Genomic DNA, 6,212 nt, shown 5'->3' with positions numbered 1-6,212 from the left:
TATTGATATTGACATGTTCCTTATGAAATCCATTTACATTCATATCTTATGAAATATCAACCCAGCTGAGTAATTTTCAACAGTGAAAATTGTAACTTCTTTAACAATTTGATCTTGCCTGTAAACCGGCATGCCTCATGTAACAATGTTATTTGAGAATAAATTATTATAATAACAATACAAAGATGTGTGAATAAAGATAACAGACAGTTACATTTGACTACGAAAGGTCGTAAGTAGAATAGTCAAATTAAGTCATTCAGTAGCTAAGATTACCATTGATTAATTGGCCCTGAGGTTGGCCAGGGTAGGAGGAGTGGTTGAAGATACTTCTTCTGTACATATTTCTCCCGTTCCTTAATCCGGATAGCTACTGCTTCAGCCGTTTGAAGGGCTTTGGGCCTGACAAGCTTTGGCAAAATATTACTGACCCGATAAATAATTGAAAAGGATTGGCTTATATTAGCACTATGACCGGTTTGTACTAAATGGGGCGAATATCGGTCTGTACACTTTCTTCAACGGACCTTTGTTTAGCCACGCTGGAAGATGTTCGGGAGCACAAAAATATAATCTTCTAGAACTTTGATCAATATAAGTTGTTCCACAGTAGCAGTCGAATTGATCAACTGATTATTTGTTCATTGTTATCAATTAGTTATTTGCAGTGAGCTCTGTCCTTGGTTGCTCATGGAATGATCGCTTTCAAAGTATTGTATCATTTCGTAATGCTCTGTGGTCTCTTTAAACATGTACGTAACGGTTGTTGGTGATTGATCTGCTGGGTGCCTTAAATGGTTTATTAAGAGTTAAAAGTACGTTAGCCTTGGCTTGGGTCTGATCGTGTCGCTCAGGAAGTTCCATCAATCGAGGAAGGGGACGCAAGAATAAAGTCAGCGAGTCTAGCACGTAACATCTATCGACGACTTAGACAAAGCACTAAATATTTGAATGCAATATGAAGCCATACTTCCACGCGGATAAGTACATCTATATGTATATCAGTACACTAGTTAGTTAAGATACAACACGTGAAGATGCCACAAGTATTCGGAGTAAGACCACACATTTACACGTGACACACTGATAGTTGTAGCGGTAGGTATATCCCCAAAATCAATAGCTCTGTAAGTCTTTGACACTTGATGCTGACCGCAATAGTTTTAGGGGCGTTATATAGCTTAAGGTGCTCTGTCATGCGTCCATACCAGATCACCAGTGAGTACGTCTTGCTTGAGTCCTCCCACAATCGCTAGCCTCCTTAGATTAGTCACTTCTCGATTTATCGATATTCTATCAAATATACCTTCGAGCCTCTTCGCTTTTGACTTTTGGTTTCCCTATGTAGGAACGTTTCGATTAAAAAAGGCGTTACTGGTTAAGGTGTGGTCAAACTCCGAATAATTGTGTCATCTTTATAGTTAAAGTATATTGTGATGTTAGTGGAATGTCACTGGACCCTAGCCAAATCATTCGACATTCGAGTCGCTGAATGGCATACAGTTCACCGGTCTTCGTTAAGTTTAATGACAACCAAGGTGCATCAGTCGATTACACGCCATGAAATGACTCTGTCGTTCGTATGAACTAGTGATTCTTTTGTACTTGATGTTTGCCTGATTTTAAATTCCAAGTACAATACATTTGTTCGTGTTCATCTGGTTCTACTGGCCATAAATTGCACCATTTAGGGAACACTGATATATCCTGACGAGAATAGTCAATGGTGACTATTGAGATGTATGTACGGACTGATACTATGAATATATTTTTGTTGTGGAGTTGTTAAGTAACTAAACTACGTATATTCACATTCCCCTTATTATAAGCTTTATTTTGACCCATAGGCTGTTATTATGTAACAATTTACGTTGATTTGTCATGAGTTGACCTCAACCAACCACGTATATGTCAAGGCAATAGAATGTTAGTATTCATTTACTTCCTTGTTTTGTATAGGTATTATATTTCCTATTATCTTATGTTGAATGTTGAAAAGCTTTGTGTGTTTGAACAGGTAACCACTTGTTCCACTGTGACCGTCCCACGAGTTAAAAAAAATAGACCTATTCACTGATATTCTGGTTTCTTCTATCACTAGAACGAGAGTTACCTGCAATTCACCGTTCATAGGTTATGCTTGGTTTATTAATTACAGTTTCCCACAATCACAGCCACATTTGGCTAGATCTTGTACAAATGCTATTTTCTATTTTATGGTACGATGTGGTCTGTTTGATCTGTATATAAACCCAGTACGTTTGAAATACATGACTCATATCTCGAAAGCTGAGATTGGTGTTGTGAACTCGAAAGGCAGGGCCAGGCAGGAAGAAGGACTGATAAGGATTCTGGTCGATATGCCACTGTTCCCTGATTAGCGGTATCATTACGTTATATATTAATAGGACACAAGGCGACAGGTTGTGATAAATTCCTAGTTTTTTATAACAATTTAAATACTTCCAAGCATTACACTGGCCCATGCGGTGGTGATCTCAATCTCTTCATTGTACCCATCCTTACTAATATATTTTCGTAACAACGTCCTTTTTATCGAATGGTCTTCAAGGCAGCCATAGTAAATGGATACGACGGAACGGTAATTCGTCAGGTGTGGACTACGAGGTGTGACTTCGACGTTAGCTCGTTCGTCACAACATTCCAGTCTGACTCGAGCAGGTCTCGAAACACTCGACATATATCATCTAAGTTAGTAATCTACAATACAGCCTAGTCAAATGAGAAATCAGAAATAAAGGGGCTTGCAGATATATTTGGAAGTCTATCGATATGTGAAGAAGCGTTTGATCTTAGCTGGCTATCGGTTGTAAAAGATGGGTAGAACGGAATTCCTACCCGATATTTGGTGCAGATTTGTGGCCAAGGGCCTTTAGCTAGGGTGTGTCCAGTAAGACTAATAAGATCAGCGCCAATGTCGAGGACATACAAAACTATTAGTTTTGGAAATTTGTTTACCACTGTTACGGGAGAACTGAAGACATTTGGCTGATTAAAACCTTTTCACTGTACATCAATTTTACTGTGTTTTTGGATGTGTTTGTTTTACTTAACCTTTGGACTTGTTTGTTTATATCATTCTTTTCGGACATCTTGGTTTCTTTTGTCATTGGTTTGGTATTTGGGAGTTTTTGCTCCGGGAACCTACAAAATTGAAGGTTTGTTTTGTAATTGTTATAATTATTGTTGTTAGAACGACTTTGGTCGATTATTTGTGAATTGCAAATAAACTTGGTATCTAATTTGGAGTTTTGGTTCTCTTGCCTACTTGGGTTCGTGATTTGCGAATATCGACGGCCAGTAGTTCAATAGTTGGAACGGGCAATAACTCATAATTGGACGTAACAACCACTACACACGGATTTCGCAGAACACATAAGACAAATCAGAGAATAATAGTTGCAGCAATTTTCTAGGCGTTGTGAATTCGCGTTTCTATCAGGATACATCGTCTTCGCACATTAGCTAGAAATAGTTCAAATCTAGTGATCACTGGTAATCAAATAATGGATGATGGTTTCAACTTTATGGTTGATAGTGGATTTAGTGCACAATTTATTGGTAAAATTATAGCTCTTCAGACACATTACTTCTTGCCGATCATTGCTCGTCTCCTTGACATTTCTTATTTATTCGGTAGTATTGTATTTTAATCTGGACTTCAGAACACTTCAAGGTCCTTAGTTGGCAGAGCCAGAGGACTGCGTAACGAATCACAACGTGCATGACATGATTGGAACGCAGAGTCAGTCAGAATTGAAGTATTAGTGACGCACATACTGGTTGATGTTATTAAGGAAAATCGTTTATAATATCGTAGTTAAAAAATTGTACGAGTGGCTGAAAATATGTTGTCGTTGTTGAATAGACCTGTATTGTCATTATTCACTCGCTTCCTCTATTTCGGGAACAAATAGCGATTAATCACATTATACTGCATTCTCAACAGAATCGTGAATTTTGTATTGGTATTGGTTCTTAACCACACGATTCACGAAGCTGGACATATAATTACTGAGAAGATATACATCTCACATTTAACACTTGGGGAAGGTCAGAATGGAGAACACGGAAAGAGTAATTAGAAATTGCATGGCTCGGCCCCACAGGCGTGGTTATTATGTGTAATCTGCTACTATTCAGACTAAATGTATTATTCCACCCCAAGTCCTAATGTGTTCTTCAGAAGTGCTAATCATCACATTGTTAATTGTCGCGATACAAAGAGAGAGAATAGTCAACAATGTGATGTTCGCGTAAAATCTTATAAATGGATTAGTCAGAGCAGGACAAGTCTATCACTTTGTGATTGGGTCTATTGTTAGGGTTGCGAAGATAAATGTAATAGTACCATAGTAGACCATGATTCATAGTTATTTAGGAGTCTAAACACTTTAAGTTCCATCACTTTTTAACCGAAATTAAAAAGCATTTATTCCTCTAACACTTCCACCTTTCTTCCATCAGTTCAGACCTGTTCCACTTTATTACTGTACACCACATGTCTTACCTTGCCTCTATAGTAGTAGTAGTTTCTTTAGTGGTAATTTAGTCTTATGAGTGTTTAGTTCGAGCTATGTTCAACCACTGAATACATCTCAGAGTTTCCAGTTTACTACAAATACCGTTATTTTAGTCCAATAAACACATTTCTGGTCAGTAAATTGCTCTGTACTAATTGTTAATTTCTGCAGCTTTTTGGAAAATGATGAGTTTTTTCTCTCATTTCTCATTCACTAATTTTGTCCCTTAGTAAGCCTTAACTACTTCCAATTTGACTTTTTTGTTTTTTAGAGACTCTCCGACATCGGTGACATAACTTTCAGTGTAAATTAGTTAAACTCGTAATGTAGAATCCACGTTTTTGTGGTGTATATTTCATATGTATATATATTTCATATTTGTCCTTTTGTTTAAGACTCACCGAATAGTTTTGCGTTGGTGCGCTTTCAGGGCGATTACTTAACGCTGATATCACAAGAAAAGCTAACAGAAAATTACAAGGATTCTAGCTCCTGGTCACTCAACAGTAAGATTATGGTTATAAATCCTATCAACTGCCTAACATTTCCCGTCGTCTATTTTTTCGAAGTATTTCTTTGAAGTAGTAGATTATGAATGGTGATGATGTCTCAACATACTTTTTTTGCCACTCAACATTAAAAAAAAGGAAGATCATCGCGTAAAGCTTAGTGGAGCCCTCGAAAATTTTATAACCCAAAGAAACGAGCTAAAAGATTTATTTGTACTTTCTTTGAGGCGTTTTAGGCGTCGAACTATCTCTTGGCTTGATGTAGCGAAGCCTTTCGTCCGTTCTTTGCCGAAGAGATAAATCTCCCGAGGGACTGGCTAGTTGACTGTGAGTGAGGTATGTTATAGAGTTCAGCACACTGGACAACCTTGAAGGTTGACTATTAGCGCACTACAAATGACTAGCAAGGTTGTAGCAGTCCATTACCAAACATTAACAGAAAAGCTGTTGACAGCCGGAAACTATAAATATTACCATCATCAATGTGGGCTGTTACAAGGTTAACAACAATGTAAGCACGAATGGACCGATATTCGACAAACTGGCCAATGAACAAGACAATTCCCTAAGAAGTTATGATAAATGCCCAAGGAAGCTTGATATAAGGCTGTGAAAACGCCGTTGGAACCAAAGTGTGTTTAGGGCCTACGTTCAAGAAAATCAAGAGATGGGGCTATCATTATCTTCTACGGGTTAATTCCACGTATCTTAGACCCACGGAACTTTCTTCCTCACTTTTATACATGATCGTTAGCGACTTAGTTATAAGTGGTATGTAATCAGACCTAGTTTAATAATAGAATGTAGTAGCGGTCCGTGAGGGTTGATTTGCTGAGAGAAATAGATACGATAACATTTCTGTTCTATCCTCCAGTATTACATAGGTCAAAATTATGATGCCTACTGATGACGGAGTAGGGTTTTATTCTTAGGTGCGGGTAAGGTTTTGAGTGTGCCTTACCAAACACTTTTCAGTAGAGCGATATAAATGTTTGAATAAGTGGACTTGATGAATAAGTTGACATATAATACTTAACCAAAAGTCGTAGTCCATTGAGGTTAACTAGAATGTATAACTACCTCGAACCAAAAGCTCAAATTGCTGCTAGTTGCTGGGGAAAAATAACCTACCAAAACATTTATTCGAAAAGTAAAATTT

The sequence above is a fragment of the Schistosoma mansoni genome, chromosome 1 (assembly GCF_000237925.1).
Source record: "Schistosoma mansoni strain Puerto Rico chromosome 1, complete genome".
Taxonomy (NCBI): Eukaryota; Metazoa; Platyhelminthes; class Trematoda; order Strigeidida; family Schistosomatidae; genus Schistosoma; species Schistosoma mansoni.
This window is presented reverse-complemented; position numbering follows the sequence as displayed.